General features: G+C 44.7%; 1 pseudogene; it reads right to left on the bottom strand.

Moving 5' to 3' along the window:
- Nucleotides 1–1,370: 1,370 nt before the first annotated feature.
- Nucleotides 1,371–2,178, bottom strand: LOC146805826 (coiled-coil domain-containing protein 137-like; annotated as a pseudogene).
- Nucleotides 2,179–20,758: the final 18,580 nt, after the last annotated feature.

Below are 20,758 nucleotides of genomic sequence, written 5' to 3'. Positions count from 1 at the left end.
TTTGAGTGGGGCTAGGGGAACTTTAGGGGTTCCGGGGAAGATAGCGTTACCATAGTCAATTCTCGAGAGGACTAGAGATTGGACAACCGATTTGAGGTCGTCCGCTGGAAAGAAGGGTTTCATTTTTTTGAGATGATGGAGAGTGAAGAGTGCTCCTTTAGCCTAGTGTTTTATGTGGACCTGAAGAGTTAGGCTATTGTCAATGGTGATACCAAGACATTTTACTGAGTTGGATAAGGAGAGCGGACAGTTGAGGGCATTAAGGTCAGAGATCCATGTTTGGATAGTAAGAGGGTTGTTTTTTGTAGAGAAGAGAATGATTTCAGTTTTTTAGGGTTGTATTTGAGATGATTGGAGTGAAACCAAGATTGGATTTTTGTCAGGGTGTTGTTAAGTTGCAGAACATCAGAGTGGGATTTAATCTTATAGTTAAGTCGGGTGTCATCAGCATAGAGGTGGTAGTTGATACCAGCTTGTTTAAGAATGAGGGTAAGGGGTCCCATAAAGAGGTTAACGAGAGAGGGAGAGAGAATAGATCCCTGGGGGACACCAAGGGAGACAGGTGTAGGGTTTGAAAGGCAGTTGTAGATTTTGATTTGTTGTGTTCTGTGTTGGAGGTAGGAGAAGCATTTGAGGACAGGATCATTGAGGCCAAAGCGAACTTTGAGCACATTAAGTAAGGCAGGGTGGTTAACAGTATCAAACGCTGCAGAGAGGACGAGGAGAATAAGTCGGCAGGGCTCGCCATTATCTAGGGAGTGGTGGATGTCATCAGCACTATTTAGCATAGCAGTTTCTGTACTGCAGCCTTTTCGGAAGCTGGATTGTAAGGAGTCCAGTAGGTTAAAAGTGTCAATGTGGCACATTTCACTACTTTTATTAAATATATTAACAATAATAGTGTGCTTATTAGTTAACTGACCCATGACCCATGAACCAAATGTTTTCTGAACTATGTAGGTCAGAAAACATTTGCTACACAACAGAAGAGAATTACATTTTAATAAAACAAGAATGAAGATGTGCGGTGACGACTGCGTCAAAAAAGCACATTTCCTTACTGAGTAGGAGAAACATTTTGAAATTATTTTCACAGGCTGTGGGATGTTTTGAAAAACAGGAACTCTTTGGTAGTGCACACGAAAGTTCATGAATGAAAAGCATAGTTGAGAAAATGACCATATTCAATCTTTGAGCAGTCTAGGGGTGGAGCCATCACAAAAGAACACGATGCTGGAGTAAGATCCTTTATATATGAGTGAAATAAGTCTTTTCTATCTAATCTCTAGTTCTGGTGCCTTGAGTATTACCTTGGTAGAATCCAAATGTGAAAAAGTCTTTAATTGTTCACTTGTATCATTTGAGATTCTTCAGTATGTTTTTAGTGGCTTGCTTGTTTGCGAAAGTTGTTTTTGCTTCTTCAAGGTCATGTAAGCCTTTACAACTCGCTCCTGCTCTTCTTCCATAATTCTTTGTCGAACCATTGGTGTAAGCTGCGACTTTTTTCCAAGAGAGGAGGCATTCTGCGGCTTTAAAATATTCTAGAGAAGAAACTGTTGCTCCCCAGGCTTCTCTTTGCCAACACTCTTTCTAGGCGTAACTGTGAAGGATGGATGCTCCATGGCAACCTCGCCAAACTCAACCCGGTCTCGAAAGATCGCCTTCTCCAGTTGATCTACTTTCTTTTCTGCTTTTTTCTTTAACACCCTCACTTTTCTGCATCTGTCAGATTCTTTTTATCTTCGGCTTCTCTTGCTTGGTCTCTCCAGCCTACACTACTTCCTTTTGAGGATCACAGTCAGGCTGATTACTTGTCAGGAACATGATGTGGTTTGCAACACTAGCCATGCATTGGATGTCATTTTGAACAGTCTCTTTCTTTTGTCTCTTGAACTTTGGCACCGGGATATCCAATGGGGTGTTAGGTGCCTTGGGCGCCTGCAGACCTTACTTAGAGTTATTGTCTGAGGAAGCAACTTTTTTTCTCCTTTTCTTCATTGTCCGATTCATTTCCTTCTGACTCTTCATAAGCTCCTGCTACTTGAAAGGTATCAACTAATTGTCCTAATTTTGTGGTATGGCATTGACCGTCTTTTTCTCATTCCTCTCCTGCATGTGCTGTCTCCGGATAGCGGGGCGGAAGGGGTCAATTGCTTTTATCCTGCCTTGATTGCCCATGCCTATGACTGATAAATCAGTTGATGATCCCTTCACGCACGTGCGCACTCTGGAGCTTGATTACAAGCCTCTTGCATCACCGGTATGTCACTTTTTCCCATGTTCCTCTGGAATTGTGCCACGTGATGCTTTTGACACCGTTATATTTAAAACGCGTTGTATATCGCTGTAAAACGGCCTTTAGTCCTGTTATTAAAAGAATGCCTTGGTCAGCGCTCTGAAGCTGGGATGGAGTGATTCAGAGCTATAAAACTATATCTAAATAAAAATACATTTTCCAGTACTCACTTCTCCTAATTTTATATTTCATGCATCTAAGTAAAGCTTATGTTGGGGTTTTCACAAAAAAACTCTTATATCCAGATCATATATTACCAATGTTAATGTTTATGACATTTTCTTTTAGCAACAGAGTAAATGCTAATTATTAAAGCCAGCATGTCATTCTCGTCTTATGCTGCAAAAATGAATACAATTTTTTGATGTATTTGTAACAAATATTTTAATACACCAATGTACATGTAGAGAAAGGCTTGGGCTGTGTTAGGAGATGATATGAGTTAATGGATTACTCATAGGAAAAGCAGACGATAATGGATACTATTGATCTCACAGAGTTAAAAGTGTCTTTTCAAAGAAGGACAGAGCTGAACGATTTTATCCAGCAATTCAATCTCCCGAAGAATCCGCCGGCCTTTCCAAACAGGCCGAACACTTTGTTATGAAAGAATCAGAATGTGTTCTCCTTACATGCCCCAAGTATTGCCCGTTTGACATTGACCGGTGTTGCCCCAGTAAAGATACTTGTCATAGATCTTTCAGGTGAGGCAGGCACCATGAGTGGTATTGCCACTAAACTATTAGAAAGGCCCATTACACCATTGAGAAATATTAGTAAAATATAGTATTTGGTATTAATACATTTTTGGTAAATATAATATAAGCAATATGCCAGTGCCACCTTTAGTGAGGTGCGACGTGTGCTGCTGCACCGGGCGCCGGGGGTAGGGGCTGGCTGCATTTTGGAATATTTTATAGGGTTTAAAACAACTTCTGTATAGTTCCTTGTGTGCCCGCAAAGTAGCACAGAGGGCTAATGTGTCTGCTGCAAAGCACCTGTGACATGCATATCAGAGAATTGTTTTTTATGTAGATAGCTCAGGGGGTTACTGGTTTTGTCACAGAGATCCTTTTATTAATTGCAGTTCATAAATTGCAATCCTTCTGATATAGCTCCGTGAGCTATGAACTGACATCAAAGAGCTGCATGCAAACTGCATGGCTTAGGTTTAAAATGTTTGTTTCCTAGTCTTTCATTAGTCTACGGTTGCCTAAATGGGTTCGTTTTGGTAGAAATATTTCCTATTACTAAAGTCAACCCCAACCACTGTATTGCATTTTAAATTCTGAGAATTTGCACCTCCCGAGCGACCATTCTTAAAATATAGTGCCTACCAGTATGCCTTCCAGTATGGATGACATGTCAATCTGACACTTTATAGTCATCATTGAGCAAAGCAACATTTCCTATAAATTAATTTACACACCTGTTTGATTAATTGTCTCTGCATGTGATTCAAGTAATTTGCATTGACCCTTGGGAAGCAAAGCAATTTACGAACAAATAACTATTCCAAATGTGTTACATTTATGTATAAATCAATGCATTGCATTTCTTACACAAAAGTTTGGAAATATCACCCAATTACAATCAAGATTATTAAAAAGGTAAAAGAATCATGGTGGGGACAGAGAAGCTATTCTCACACCCACAGTTATATTTTTCTCGGTCAACAATAATAACAAAACATGATGTGAGCGTGTGTGTATGCGACTTGCAATCAGTGGCGGTTCCTTTGTGTGGGCGTTTGGGCATTGCCCCACTGATTATTTTGCCGCAGAGGTCCAGCCCAGCACTTAGTAAATTTCAGCCCGCGGCACGCACGGCAGCAGTCAGCTCAGCTGTCTCACAGCGCGGCCGCGGGCATGCTATTACGGTGACGTCACTGGGGGGGAGGGGGGAGCAACTCAGCATACCGGCATTTTCCCTGAGTCAGTGAGTGCAGGCTGCAGCATAAATGCGCATGTCGGGTTGGCCAGGTGCCCTACCCTGGCCAGCCTGACTTGCGCAGGCTCTGTAATTTTGCCCCTCTCGCTGTAGTAAATTGCGGAGGGGGGGTGGGTCGAAGCCGCAGCCCCATGGCCTCCTAAGGAGCGGCATGGTCTCCTGCCCCAGGCCAATCCAAGCGCTGCTTTAGGCTTAGCAGCACCTGGATTGGCTGCTTAGTTACCAAGGCAGAGTCGGGTCATGTCCAAGAGCATGGGGGGCATATTGACCAATCACTGCATGGCTTTATTGTAAGGCCGTGCAGTGATTGGTCATGGTCCTTACTCCTCACCTCAGCGGCAGCCCCGCTCTCTCTGCTCCCTGAAGTCTGGGTGCTCCCCCTCTTCCGTGCGTGGTACGTGACGTGCCATCCCATTGCACACACAGTCAGAGTCAGTGTGTGAGCGTCTGGTGACGGAGTCAGACTCCGAGCGCGAGTCAGGAGTGAGAGAGAGTCAGCCAGCCTGAGCCTGCCCAATACTGTCTGAGCCTGCCTGGACTAGCAGCACTGCCACACATGACGCACACCTATGAGACTCGAATGAGTACCTCGTTGGGACATTGCCCAATGGCTCGGCTCTGTGGCGGCCTGGAGCCTGAGAGTGAGGCCTACTAACTGTGAGTGAGAGTGAGTAGTACGAGACCGATGAGAGTCAGTCTCATTCCACACGAGCCTGCGCAGCGCTGCATGGCCATGTTTTAATTATGCATAATAAATATGCATGTTGTTGTTGTGGCCCGAAAATTACGGCGGCGCGGGCCATGATGACTATGTCACCGGCACCAGGGCCTACCAGCAACATCATGATGACGCGGTTCTGCCCTGCCATTATTACATTATTACGGCGGGCCATGATCATCATGATGACTCACTGTCTAATATGTGATGCGTGACGCTGCGCAGCACGATATTAGACAGTCATCATAATGGCCCGCCGTAATAATGTAATAATGCCAGGGCAGAACTGCGTCATGTTACTATAGTACTGCCAGTAGTAAAAACCCTAGTACTGAAAGGCCCTGGCATGGCCTCCTTACCTGCAGTGCTACAGGCTGTGTGCAGTTATATATATATATTATTATAATTCATCGAAGGGGAGGGGGGATTGTCCGACTGAGGAGGGAGCCTGAGAAAAGTGAAACTGAAAGTCCTCACCGATCGGAGTCTGTTGTTGAAGTGTGAGGTGCGGGCTGAGGCCAGGGGTGAAACTAAAGGAGCAAGGAAGGCCCGGCCGCAGGGCAGGCGGCGCCAGGACGGACATTTGTTGAGGAGTGATCATGGCCCGCCGTAATAGTGATGTAATAATGCCAGGACAGAACGGACTGCATCATGTTAGTACTGGTAGACTGTGCGCAGTTAGATATTATTATTATTCGTCGACGGGGAGGGGTCGGGACTGTCCGTCCGACTGAGGAGGGAGCCTGAGAAAAGTGAATCGCCGCTCGAGGATTGTTACCTTGCTGCGGGACTCTGCGGGACTCTGGGGCTTGTTTCCCACACCGGACATCGTCACTGTGAAGGACGCCGTGCTGCCTGCTCACATCTGCCATAGGGGAGTGTTTGCCATCTGCCACCAACGCACTCGGGACTGCGAGGACCAGGCAGCTGTGCGCGCTGCACATTGGCTGCACCTGGTCCTCTTCCCGACACCTCCCCTATCTCCGCCCCCTTCCTCTTCCTTATTACCATACCGTCGCTCACACGCGCTAGCGGGACGCGTGCGGGACGAAAGCCGGGGCTAAGACCGGGCAAAGAGCGGGCCGTTTGAGGCCGTTCGAGGACAGGAGAGGCAGGGACAGGGCTTACCCTCTTACGTCCTTATCGCGACTGTATCAATGGCGACTGCGAGAGAAACTCGGAGTAAAACAACTCAGGCTGCTGCCAAGCCCACAGGTACTTTGGACTTATATTTCGCAAAGGCTGGTTCCATATTGATCGACGACATAACTACCCTAGAGAAGCGCATTTCCTTAGAAATTGATTGGATCAGAAGATCGTCTCTAGGCCCCCTTAAACATGCTACCTCCCCGCCACAATTGACAGAACATCTTGACCATGCTACGGGAGGACCGCCTGGACTGCTTGGTTCCTCGACATCATTCAACCCAAGCCACACAATTTCATCTATCACAGACTGTGATATTTGTACCCCAATTGATTTTATCACACTATCCCTCCCGCCCCCAAGGCTTTCCACTGCCCTCACTACACGCAAACCAGATATAGCCCCTGAGACACCCACGAATATTAGTACTATCCCTATTTTAGATTCCAACCAGGGGAATTGTGAGGGAGCAATATCCAAGAGGAAGGGAAGGGCTCAAACTGTAGGAGGGCGCAGGCCGAAGAATCTAAAGCATGCTCCTAGGGGAAAAACAAACTCTCTGACATTGGGACGAAGGGGAGTGGCTGCACCCCTAACTCAGACCAATAGACCTGTGAGTCCAAAAATTGCTATACGGGAGGAGGGCTCCTCATTTGCTGATATAAAATCTCTCATGAGCGAATTGCTCACCCCCCTAATAGATCGCCTTGCAAAATTGGAATCATCTATAAAAAATCTTCATCATGGAATGGCTCAGTTAGGGGACATATTCAAATCAACCAAAACATCCACAAAGACCATAGACATACCACTACCTAGGGATAGTCCCGGTCCACAACAGCTCCCCAATTCACATCTGCCCAGACTGATTCCTTCTCCAAAACCTGGGCCTATGATCCCTCCACGTAATATTATTCCCAGCCTCCGTGACACTCCACTTCCTTCTCCATCACGGGTGCAGGAACATGATAGCAGACATAGACCAGTTAATTTACCGCCTGAGTCAGCCCCATATACAGTCATCTTAACGGGTATCCCGGAATTAAAACCATCTATCAGCGAACCAGTGGTGGCCTTGAAAAATAAAGTCATACACTGGCTCTCCAAAAACAGGCCTCTACCCGAGGGTACCAACAGCGAGGTTCTCATGGTTAGGAGACTCCCGTGGCTGGGTAACACCAAAAAAACTATTACGGGAGACTGCGTATTGATTAATTTTAGGGATCCCCGAACAGTTTCTCACATATGTAGCTGGCCATATCCAACTTCGGGATCTCTTATCCAATCGCCTCCACTCTCCTTCTTCTATCCTCCCACAATAACTGCACAAGTTGAGGATGGATGGGACCTAGTACCTAGGAGAAATAGGACAAGGGCTCCATTAGCGGACAGGGAACGCTGGTTGACAGGGTGCCCTAGACACGACCAAGTCCCCACCCACAATCGTTTCTCTATTTTAGATATGGTGGATTGACCGTTTATGTCTATGGGCGGTGGCGCTTTGAATATAATCAAGAATAGACAATCAGTACCTCCCAAGGAGAAGGAACATCCTCCCCGCACTAAAGTTACTGAAGAGGGTAGTTCAGAGGTGGCCCTTCCACTTAGGAGTACCCCACCATTGAGGGCTACTCAGGAAATTGACTACGGCTCAACCTCCCCCCGGAGGTCGGAGTCGGAAGTGGTTTTATCCCCAAGTATACCCTCTACGGCACCAACTTCCTCCCCCCTTAAAATTCTATCTTGGAATATTGCGGGCCTTTCTAATAAACTTAATAACCCGTCTTGGTGTTCTTTTATTGAGCAGAAAGACATTTGTCTCTTACAATAGACGTGGGCTAGAGAAAACATCGCTTACAAGGGCTTTGCAACCTTTTCCAAGCATGCAACATGGGGGGGTAGAGGGCGCCCTTCAGGCGGCCTCACAATATGGGTGGCCACCGACTTAGGCTGCAGGGCGGATATTTTTCCCACTAATTCAGCAGATATTCTTGCTGTGCTGTTGGAGTGGTCAAATGCCACTAGCCTGTTGCTGATCAACATCTACTCACGGCCTACTAATATCAGCCAGGAGTCATCTACTATAACGGAGCTCGCTCTGGTTCTAAATGACATACCAGAGGGTACCGCCTATCTCATAGGAGGGGATTTCAACTGCCACTACGAGCCCCTCCCTGGCTTTATGGAAGGGCTGGCCACGGAGGAGGATCTCCTTTGGCATATACCTCCCACTCAGGCACCGGCTCCAAGGACATGGTCCCCTCTGGTTCTGCAAATTAATTCCCTTTCGCTGAAATACGGCCTTCGTGCCTGTAATGGCAGGTCCAAGTCTGAAATTATGGCAAGATGTACCTTTAATAGAACGGGCAGCGAGTCCAGACTGGACTATGTCTTGGTTCCTGTGTTTTCTTGGCCCCTTGTCATAGACTTTTGGGTCACAATCAGGAATGATAGCGATCATAACGCCCTCGAACTAAATTATAGTCACCCCGGCTCCCCAGCCAGGGGAATTCAAAGGGGTGAAACTGAGGAATGCCGGGTACTTGAGACTAATAGACGCAGAATAAAGTGGGAGCACATATCCTCCCATCCGGATAAGATACATAATTTATATGCTCAAGCACTGCCCCTATTTGAGAAACTTCAGTTGCTAGCAGAGAAAGATACTAGCGAGGTTATTCATTCAGCTACATGCCGACCTCCTCAAAATAGTTTCTGAATGTTTAACGAAACCAATAACTAGGACCAATAGAAAAACTTCTGGTCCATCCTGGTATAACGGCGCTTGCCGTAAGGCGAAAGCCGACCTTCTGGGTGCAATAAAGGAAGGTAGCTGTGCCGTGGACATCAGGGCCAGACGAAGTGTTTACAAGTCCTTGACCTCAAATGCCAAAAGTGAATGGGAACATGACAAATGGATTAAACTCACTAATTTCCTGGCCCGTGCAGACTCGCGCAAATTTTGGCGCTGTGTCAACACGGGTTCCGAGGAATTGACACCTGCCTCAGAACCTAATATTTCAGCTAAGGTATGGCAGGACCATTTCCAGTCTCTTTATAAACTACCTGAGGATGTTGGGGAAAATTCTAACTATCCCCATTGCCCCCTTGAGACCGGTGAACCATTCACTTTTAAGGAGGTACGAGTCGCTCTGACCGGTCTTGCTACAGGAAAGGCACCTGGCTTGGATGGTCTCCCGGGCGACTTGTTTAAGCAGGAGCCAGACGTTTGGATGCCCTACCTCGCGACCCTCTATAATGCCATCTTAGCGGGCATGGCTATTCCGGGTACTTGGCTGGGGGCGGAGATTGTCCCAATTTTTAAAAAGGGTTCGCCTCTGCTCCCAGCCAATTATAGACCCATTAGCCTAATAGATGTACCGCAGAAGATTTTTGGCAGGCTAATTTTAAATCGCCTCCAGGATTGGATCGAAGAAATGGCGATTATGAGTCCCTACCAAGCAGGATTCCAACGAGGTATCTCCACCACCGACCAAATCTTCCGTTTAAACCTTTTATACTGAAAGACGGTGCTGATTGAGGGCGGCAGTCTTTATACAGTCTTTGTGGACCTCCGTGCCGCCTTCGATCTGGTACCCAGAGATAAGTTATGGTCGGTGCTAACAAAGATGGGGGTCCCCGTGGATATTCTCTCAATTCTGAGAAGGTTGCACCAGGGGAATTATGCCAAAGTAAGATGTGGAAGGGATGGTACACTGTCCGATGCTTTCCCTGTCGATAGGGGGGTCAGGCAGGGATGTGTCCTTGCCCCGACTCTTTTTTGTCTCTTCGTCAACGGGGTCGTAGATCATCTTTGTACCCTGAATGATTTAGATGCCCCTAAGTTGGACGGCAGCAGGGTTCCTGCAATTATGATACCCTGCTGCTTTCCAAATCACCTATGGGACTCCAACGGGTTTCGGATGGCTTTGTAGGATTTTGTGAGGAACGTGGGTTGGAGATCAATGCCGCTAAAACCAAATTTATGATCTTCAACCCCCCCCCGACCACACGAGCGTCGCCCAGCATAGGGTCCTCCAGGTTGGAGAGGGTCTTTACCTTTGAATATCTGGGTATAGTTATTAACGAGCGCATGACCTGGGAGTCACACAAATTAAGGGCAAATATGAAATTGACCCAGTTGGTGGGAGACATTGCCAGGATGACAAAAGGCCTCACATACAGGCCCCTAGGCCCACGCATACAAATATATAAGGTCCAGGCCCGGGGGGCCATTATCTATGGTGCAGAAATCTGGGGACACACGTCTGCACAGAAGCTCCAGGTAACGGAGAATACTTTTCTCAGGCAGCTGACAGCGTTACCTGCCAGTACACCTCTTTTGCCACTTAGATTAGATCTGGGCTTAAGACCGCTCTCAGAGAAGTTGGGCTTAAAACCCCTAACCCTTTGGTGTAAAATATGGTCTTCCCCAGAACTTTCCAAATACAGAGCAGAGCTGCAAGAGATTTTGCGCCTTCGTAACAACATACAAATACCATGGCTAAGTTACATAAAGCATACTTGTGAGATACTGGGTAGACTTGACTTGTGGCATGATCCTGAGGTTGCTTGTTCCAGGGATTCACGCAAACTCATCACGAAGGCTTTTCGTGAGCATCACTTACAAGATGCCATAAGGAATGCGAGGGAGGGCTCCCACACTGCCCACTTCCTGGCTCTTAAAGACTTCTACCACCTAGAGTCAACTTACAATGATATGGGTCCCACACTCACAAGAAAGCTTTATATGCAATGGCGCTATAACACTCTCCCGCTGAGGGCATATACTGCACTTTGGTCACACTCAGCACACACGGCTCTATGCCCCTTTTGCAAGCAGACACAAGAGACAGACTTGCATGTTTTATTCTTTTGTCCGGTGTACAGCAGAGCAAGGAAGTACTGGCTCTGTCCACTACTCAGAAACATGGGTTTTAAACAATACTCCCCCGCTTTTAGAATACTTAAGTCTGATATCTCGCCCCCAATTGCCTTTGCGGTTGCCAAATTTTTAACGTCTATGTGGTTCACACGTCTACGTCTTCTTAAAACCATATCAAGTAATGATGTTGTATTGAGTTAATGCTTTTATCACAATTGTGCAATGTTTTTATACTGTAATGTCTTTATTGTATTATGACGCACTCTTTTATGGTCTCAATGACCGAAATAAAGATATTTGATGATGATGATGAATCTCAAAGTCGGCAGCAATCTCTGTGTTTTTTTAAGCAGTACAAAATAAGATCTCACCGATCTGAGTCTTTGTTGTTGGAGTGTGAGGGGCGGGCTGACTAAGGCCAGGGGTGAACTAAAGCAAGCAACGCAGGCCGCAGGGCAGGCGGTGCCAGGACGGACATTTGTTAATGAGGAGTGACGCGTTCCTTGACTTCATACTCTCCTGTTGTTTAGGACCATCATGGATTTAAAGAACTAGCCAGACCTCGCACAAGCCAGAATTACTTGTGACACGTTGCTGGCTTTGCTTCGGGATCGGCCGCTGTGCTCTGAAGGAACAGCGTTTTCTTAAACCCGATGAAGTGTAAGGTCAATTAAAGTAAATGTGTGCATTAAATATGGCCACCGACGTCTGCTTATGTATTGTTTCCACGGGCAATGGGCACACACTTTGACATCAAACGCGTGCAATGAGTGCATTAAATATGGCCTTTGAAGTCTGCTCACATATGTTCTTCACGGGCAATGGGCACACACTAACTGCGTATGCGTGCACAGGCTTCTGCTGATGATGTATGGAATTCCACGTCATCCTTTCAATTAAGCATTCGCCGTGTATATATGAGCAGGATGCTCCCAGCGTGCATCCGCTCCACACTACAGTTACTCTCCTCACAGGATTTCAACACATTTTCTCACCACATTAGACGTCTTCTGTGAATCTGCACTCTCAAAGTATATGTTCTTCAATACCGTCAATTATCCTTGTCGTATGTTCAAATTCAGATGACCTTTATAAAGTTTGCCTTCGAAGTCTTCAGTGTATATTAATGGGCGTAGTAAGGAGCTAGACATTTGCATGTCGCCACATTATAGAAATGATGAGAAGGCGCATGGAGTGGTTTGAAGAGGTAAGTTTATTATAACAAGTCCCTCACAAGTCAAATTCAGATGCTGGCTCCCAAGTAACTGTCAAAACATTACCAGTAACTGACATAATGGAATGTGCTGGTATGGGGTGACAAGGGGTACCAATGAGAGAGAAATAATGCAGTTACAGCATAAGGTTATATCTTGTTCCACGATGTAGCTCGTGCCAACCTACCTCATTACAAGTACTCACAGTTGGCAGCACCCCAGATGACAGGATGGTGAGCCATGTATCGATGTTCTGAGGCCCTGGTTGCCTTCCACATACCCAAAAGGCTTGCCCCAGGGAGAGTGGCGCAGCCCAGGGGCCATACAGTTAATTGAAAGAGGCCTGTGCTCTTCGGCTCCAACCACGAGCCCACCATCACAAAATGGAGGGTACTGTGTCCCGAACGGGTCTCTTCAGTTGAGGAGGCACAGCAGAGGAAGCACCGCAGGCGCATTCAACCAGCCATCCTTATCTGTTGCTGGGTGTGTGATGATTAGTTTTGTGACGTCTGCTAACAATATTAAGATCAGTGAGGCTGTTCACTTAACAACAATACCAGACCACACACTTCTGACAGTGTCTTAGTTGTGAATTCTACAACTTCTAAGGCGGTCACCAGCTTTACTCGTTTGAAATACTGACCATAACCCTGACTCAGTGGTGGAGCCAAATAACAGCAAAAGGCATCAAAATTGCCTTGGCATCTGCCTATGCTGCGTGCTACAGAAACCAAAATAGCATTTTTTTACGTCAAACACTAAAAGTCCTTGCACCGTTGCTGGTGTGGCGATTCAAGAGCTGGCAGTTGACACACTCTAGTCTCCTGAATTATTAAAAAAACCACAATGCCCCTCATCTGAACTTTTCATACTCTAATAAATTTTGAAATAATTGGAAAGTTCATAACATGATGATGCAGCATGAATTCAAAAATGTAAAATGTGGCTGCCGCAGCGCCCCCTGCCTTAGGCAGTAACCCATTGCCAGGATTCGGAAGGCGCTCCCTGCCTTGTGCCAGCCAACCCCCAATGTGCTCTCTCACACACACTGACAGACACGCACGCCACGCACACATATACACACTGGGACCTGGTCCTGGACCTTTACAGAACCCAACCTACTTTGCTGCTCTTGCACCCCCACAACACAACAACAACAGTGTATAAGGTAAGGAAACTGATGCTACATTTTTTTACATGGTAGTCAAAGGCTATATAAGTGGTCTACATGCTGGATCGGGTGGGTGCACATCAGGATCAATTTGAGGCATGGAACTGTGTAACCAGTATTAAAGGATGGATCGGAATGTTACGAGTTCCATTGAACACAATGAAGTGTTTCAGGGATTGTAATGGCAGGTGTAAGCTTTCAGCTCCAACGTCCCATTGTTTGTTTTTCTGTTCCTCCCTTTTTGATGTAGAACCCTCAGTGGGTGTACTGTAACAATAGCAATAGGCCAGCTGCCTCGGGCTATACCAGTTGTTAAAGGCCCTCTCCCATGCGTTGTTATAGGCCCTCACCTGTCGCACGAGATATGTCTGCTTCAGGGTCTTGAGCAACTAGTATGGCACACAGAGGCAGCAGGGTATAAGGCAGTATTTTTAAAAATTAAGTTGGGCAAAGGGGAGCTGTTGTAGATTTATTATGATAATGCAAATATATGTACTTATAGGGAAATTTGATGTTTTTGCACCAGACCTTATACATTGTACTTTGATTATTGACAGGTAAATGTGATATTGGTAAGACACCAGGAATACAGTAGAACAAATACTTGCAAGGCCATTCGTTCGACTGAGCCTTGAAGAAAAACTGTAAAACGATTAGGACCTGACCGGCCCAACCTACAACTACAACAAACATCTCAAGACAGAGGGAAGACTACAAACGTACATTCTCAAACCTGGTACACAAAAGTTGATTGGCTTACAGGGTCTACTTTTACAAATTCTCTGTACTGCTTCCCCTGCTTGCTGTTTGGTGGTGAGGTTCCTTGGACAAAAAAAGGAGTAATAGACTTGAAGCATTTGTCAGATAAAGTAAAGAAGCATGCACACACAAGAATCCATATGGAAAATCTGACGAGACTGGGAATGTTGGGAGACACGCCGATTGAAGCCTGCATAAGCGATGCGTACCGCAAAACTATACAGAAGCACAATGAAGCAGTTGATAGGAATAGACACATATTGTCAAAAATAATTGATTGCATTCGTTTTTGTGGTGCTTTTGAACTGGCATTGCGAGGCCATGATGAATCTGAAAGTTCATCAAATCCTGGAATATTCAGAGGCCTTGTGGATTTAATAGCAAGCATAGAACATCAAATGGAAGCACATTTAGAAAGAGCTACAGTCTTTAAAGGCACCTCTAAAACGATACAAAATGAACTCCTTGAGTGCATGCTAGAAAATATGAGAAGCCATATTGTCCAACAGATCAAAAACACAGACTTTGTGGCTATTCAGGCTGATGACACCACTGATGTGGCCACAAAAACACAGTCCGTGTTAGTCTTTCGGTACCTTGACAACGACAGTAAAGTTGTGGAGAGGTTCTATGGTTTCACACATTTAAGAGACTCTAGTGCAGAAACCATTACTTCAGCTATACTGTGTGAACTGAACTTGATTTTTCCAGAGCAGCCTCAAAAACAAAAACTTACTGCACAAAGCTATGATGGTGCATCAGTAATGAGTGGAAGCCTTGGAGGAGTACAGAAAAAAATTAGAGATGTGTACCCTAATGCCCATTATGTGCACTGTTACGCTCACCAACTTAATCTTATTATGCAACAGGCTGTATCAAAGATCTCTGAGGCACACATTTTCTTTTTGGATGTAGGAGGCATGGCAGCATTCTTTTCACGTTCCCCCAAAAGAACAGCAGTACTTCAGGAAATTGTGGCCAAAAGGCTTCCAAGGGGACCTACAACTCGTTGGAACTTTCACATACGTACAATCAGGCTAATATTCCAATATAGGGAGGATCTGGAGAAATGTTTTGACGCCATAGAAGCCAATCCTGACTTTGAATACAGAAGTCGAAATGAAGCCTGTGGCTTTGCTAGAACACTACAAGACAGAGAGTTTCAGTTCTTTCTGTTTCTATTTCATGAAATAATGCTCCCTGTCGACACATTATACAACCAGTTACAAGCACGAGCTATAGATACTGTCTCTGTGCAAAGAGATACCAGTATGTTTGTCACAGCCGTGAGCAAAGTGAGAGATGGGGTTGACAATTTAGACAGCAGACTGCCAAAGGATTCTACTTTCTCAAACTGCAGGAAAAACATCAGCAGTCTGGTCCGAACTGCAAAGGAGATATGTGACATTATAATTGTGCATGCACTGGAACATTTTGCTTTTACAAAACATTTGGTGAGTGCCTCATTACTGCAAAGTGATCAGTTTACAAATTATGATCATTCCTTCCCTGAACAAGCTCTGAAAGAGGCTGTGGAAGCTTATCCTATGCTCAACAAAGAGGATCTGAAAACTGAGTTGACTGTACTGTACGGAATGCATGTGTATCGAGAGGCCACTGGTGCCATTTCTTTACTGGCTTTAATTCAGAAGCTTAATATGGAACAGTCACTTACAGAGAGAGTGACTTTACTAAAAAATAGTCATTACCACTCCTATGACAACAGCAGAGTCGGAACAATGTTTTTCCACTTTGAACAGAATTAAGACATTCCTGAGGAACACCATGAATGAGGAAAGACTGAATGCTTTGGCAATGCTCTCTATAGAGAGAGACCTCATCAAAAGAATCCCAGACTTTAATGTTCAAGTTATTGAGAAGTGTGCTGCTATTAAAGACAGACATGCTGATTTTGTCTACAGAAAGTGAACAATACGTTAATCCTAACATTTCTTCTTGAATGTTTCTAGTTTGTTACCTGTTTAGTTGTTTTGTTTGCAGTTTAAATAAAAAAAATCTGTGCGGTTCTCAGCTTTGTATCTTGAAGTCTATTATGAAGCTTTGTGGTTATACTGAATAAGCAGCTAGCATGTTGTTATATGACATCACTTTATTAATGTAATAACTGCACTTTCACAATTGCTTTATTAGCCTTCTTGCTTCTCAAATTTCCTTGAAAATGCACCATTTGCCCACTCATTTTTCAAAATTTTCGCGGGGGAGAACCCCCCCCGAACCCCTTTGAATTGTTCAGGATCACTCGCTACGTGCGCTCGCAACGGTGCTCTCACGCAAGTTTCGACTCACCACTTTCAAATCTCACCAGCCACCACTGCTTGCGATACATATCTGTTAGCTAATCTAGAAAACAGCAATGAGATGTTAATCAATGTTCCTTGTTTGATGCAGAGACAGAATTTCGATTTCATGTTGAAGTTTTTGTCCTAACATGGTTATGGGTGGATGGAACCATCTCTGGGATGGTAGTATCTCACGCCTAGCTAGTCTGCTAAGAAAACATACATCTACAGACTAATATTACTTTAAACAGCCATGGGGCAAAATGTTTATCATACATTACAGGCAACCAATCACTTTTTAAATTCATCAAGTCAATACAGCATAAGTAATTGATTAATTAATACACACATTTATCACAACATATTTAAATTATAAGAATTTACGCTTCAACCTATAATAACGCGAAGCATATGCCTAAATATAAAGCACAATTAAAGCCAACCAGTTAACTAAAACCTATGTTACAAAATTAGTTAGAACAAAACTTTAACTCAAGCCTTGTGAATTCACCATTGGATAGGATGGTGAATTATAAACTTTGCAACAATAATACAATATTAAGTACATATATACACACATCCTTCAAGTTTGAAAAAAAAACATATTTTCTACCAAAGACACATTTCAAACAAATCCCATTTCCTTTTAAAACTTTTTAGAAATACGTCTAGCATCCTTGGAGGTCCGCTGGGAACTATGTACATAACAAATCTGCTATTCTCATCTATCTAGTAGACAAAAAGCAAATCTCTCCTTAGCGATTAGTAAAAGGTTTAAGACTAGGACAAACACAAGGGAATAAAAAGAGAAGAAAAAAAACAACTAGCTGAACTTTCTCAATACACCTCATGATCATATAGACAAACCCTTGCCATTACTGAGACGAACCAAACGACTCACTCTAGTTGCACTCTAAACAATGATATCCCACAGCACAATTTAAATCACGTGCTTAATCACATATTAGAGTTCACAATAAGAGATGATTACGAATAGTGGCACAAAGAAAGGGATCAAACAGCGGTAGTCAGTACCCTGTCAACAACAGTTTCCAATTAAACCTGAACAGGCAAACTGTCCACGTAATTACTTTGAATTGTAATCACAACATGTACAGACAATGCAGCACTTTCACCCTTTGCCTGATTAGATGATCCAAATTAATCTGTTTGAAAAGCGGTGCAGAAAACGAACATCACAAACATGTACAAACACGAAAAGAAAAACTCTAAGTTGTGAGGATATGGTAGGATTCACAAAACAACAAGCAGTCTTTGTCGCACTTCCCTTCGTGATTCGCACACATACTCAGGATAAGGAATTGGAGACTGGTGAATGATTGGACAGTGGAGGCTGCAGAGGAGAGACAAGAATGATAACCAGCTTGGAGATACTCACTTCCAGGTTAAGTGTTCCCTTCCAGGTTGACACAAGCAGCATGAGCATTTAAATTCGTCATCCTGTCAGATTAACATTTTACTTGCCTTTGGTAACGCACTAGCTGGTAGAGAGAGTATCTAGCTGCAGATTCCTTACAGACCCAATCACATATCTCCACTTGTTCATCTGATATAGACTTCTAGCTGCAGATTCCTTACCTTTGAATAGAAACCCAAGCCAAATCATCCTGGTGGTGGGATGCAGACAAATTGACTATACTAAGAAGTCCTGCAGGACCGAATGGGCGAAATACCTGTCCCAGTGGACCTGACTGTCCTGGCAGTAGTGTTTGGCAAGTGTGTGCAGGGATGCTCATGTTGCTGCCTGGCAGATGTCCAGGACTAAAACCCCATGAGCTAAGACCGAGGTTGCACTTTTTCGTCTGGTGGAATGCGCTTGCAAGTCCCCTGGGGTGGCTGGTTTTTAGCCAGGGCATAGCAGACCTTGAGACAGTGAAGGACCTCGCACGAAATGGTCCATTTCTGAACTGCCCAACCTTTTTTAGCTCCTACACAGCCCATTAAGACTTGGTTGACCACCCAGAACTCTTTTGTGCGGTCAAGGTAGAATTACTATGCTCTTTTAGGTCCAGACGGTGGAGTTAATCCTCCTCTTTAGAGGGATGTGGAGGAGCATAAAAGGTGGGAAGGTTGACAGATTGTCCCAAAGGGAATGGGGTCACCCCTTCAGGCAGCAAAGCATCACCTTGTCCGGGAATACCATAAGATAGGGAGACTTGGATGATAAAACCTGCAGCTCACTCACCCTTCGGGCAGATAATATTGCCACTAGAAAAGCTGTCTTGATGGTAAGCAACCGGAGGGGACAATCATGTAGCGACTCAAAGGGAGCACACATGAGGTAAGTGAGAACCAGGTCCAGATCCCATTGAGGCATGATGAACGGTGAAGGAGGAAACATATGTACAAGCCCTTCCAGAAACCTATGCACAATAGGGGACATAAATAAAGAGGGTTGGTCAGGCAGCCACAAGAAAGCGGACAGAGCATAGAGATAACCCTTGAGAGTGCCCAGAGCAGAGCCCTGCTGGGCAAGGGTAAGAATGAACAGAAGAATATCAGAAAGAGAGGCAGAATGAGGGTCAATAGGCTTCTCTGTGAAATAGTATACAAATGTTTGCCAATGGCAGGCGTATATCATTTTGGTGAAGCACTGCCTCGCTACCAAGTTAACTTTACACACTTCGGGAGGAAGGTCAACAGCTATCAACGGTTGCCACTCACTCTCCATGCACGGAGAAGGAGAGTTGACAGTTTCGGCTGAAGGACCCTCCACTGCTGCTGCAACAGAAGATCGTCATGATGGGACAGCCTGATTGGAGGATCGATGCTCATTTGAAGAAGCTCTGCATACCAAACTCCCTAATGCCCACTCCAGAGCCACAAGAATGACTTGGGCCCAGTCATTCTTGATATTTTTGAGAACTCTGGGTAGAAGCAGTATTGGCATAAAAGCATACAGGAGGCCTGAACTCCACTTGCGACGACATATGTCTTCGAGCGATAGCGGCCTTGGAAAATCCAACGTGCAATACTGCTGACATTGCTCATTCTCTTCAGAGCCAGGATCTAACCAAGGCTCTCCCGACTGCTGAAAGAGCCCTTGTGCCACCTCAAAATGGAGACACCACTCATGATCTGCTAGGCATCGGTTACTGAGGTCATCCCCCCTGGTGTTCAGAGACCCTGGCAGGTGTTGAACCACCAGGGTTATGGCCTGCTGTTCCAGCCATGGCCAGAGACACAGGGCCTCTTGACAACCTCGAGTAGACAGTCTGTCTTTTATTTTTAGTAATCGCTAGTCATTCACTCACTTGAACGCCACTCGTCCGTTTTCAATTTTTCCATCAAGTTTTCATGTCCGGGTCACCCCATTTATACCGGGTCATGCTTTGAACACGACTCCACTCGGGATGCCTATTTCAAACATTGAACTTCGCGACGAGAAACTCGAACGACAGGTTTTATCCAAACAAGGTGAGAAATAAACTCTGACACCGTAGTTAGCACCATCTTTCGCATGCATTTCTTCGGCGCAGGCTAACAGTATGTTTATTTTTTGCAAATTTCATACAGAGTCATTCAACCTATGATGAGAATCGCCGTTCTAAGTAGAAAACTCTATTAAGGTTGGTTTAAAAATGCGCGCATGATTTTTTAAGCATGAGCACCAAGTTTGTGTCACGCAGTCACCAACCGCAGAATCATGGATCCGTGTGCTTCTACTTGTAATCACTATGGTTTTCACCACAGTTTTTCCGCTTTCGCTTACACCATGACAGTGATAATTTTACCTTATTGTTCATATTCTACCCAGTGTCATCACGAGTCATAGATTTACCATCACTATGTTCTCTTCACCCGGGGCCACCGCGCATTAGCTCTCATAATTGTTCAAGTTGTCACCACAGAATATTTAAGACATTATTACCAATCAGCCGGCTAATTATATATGTACAAGAGCGATGAAACAACACAATGTCATGATACAAATGTATGCTCATGGTACTATGCTGAAAATATCCTCTATGTTTGGGCATGATAAACTATTAAAAGTGTAAAAAAAACACACTTTTGTATTACTGAAGAAAGTAATATGATATAAAGGATCAAAAAACAACAATGAATAAAATTGATGTGTAAAACAAATTCAAAGAGTGATTACTTTCATGAAAAACAAAGGAGTGCAATTGGAAATGTCCTCCCATCGAGGGAGTAACGCAAATCAACCATTGAATTCGCCCTTTCACTCAGGAGGATTTACCAATTGGCACCAACAACCAAAAAACCAACTGGAATAACTTAAGTACAAGGTGTACGACGGTCCTTTTACATTTGGATGCTCTTGACAAAGGGC

This window comes from Triturus cristatus, chromosome 8 (genome assembly GCF_964204655.1).
Source record: "Triturus cristatus chromosome 8, aTriCri1.1, whole genome shotgun sequence".
Taxonomy (NCBI): domain Eukaryota; kingdom Metazoa; phylum Chordata; class Amphibia; order Caudata; family Salamandridae; genus Triturus; species Triturus cristatus.
Note: the sequence above shows the minus strand (reverse complement) of the source record. Positions and strands in the feature narration are given on the sequence as shown.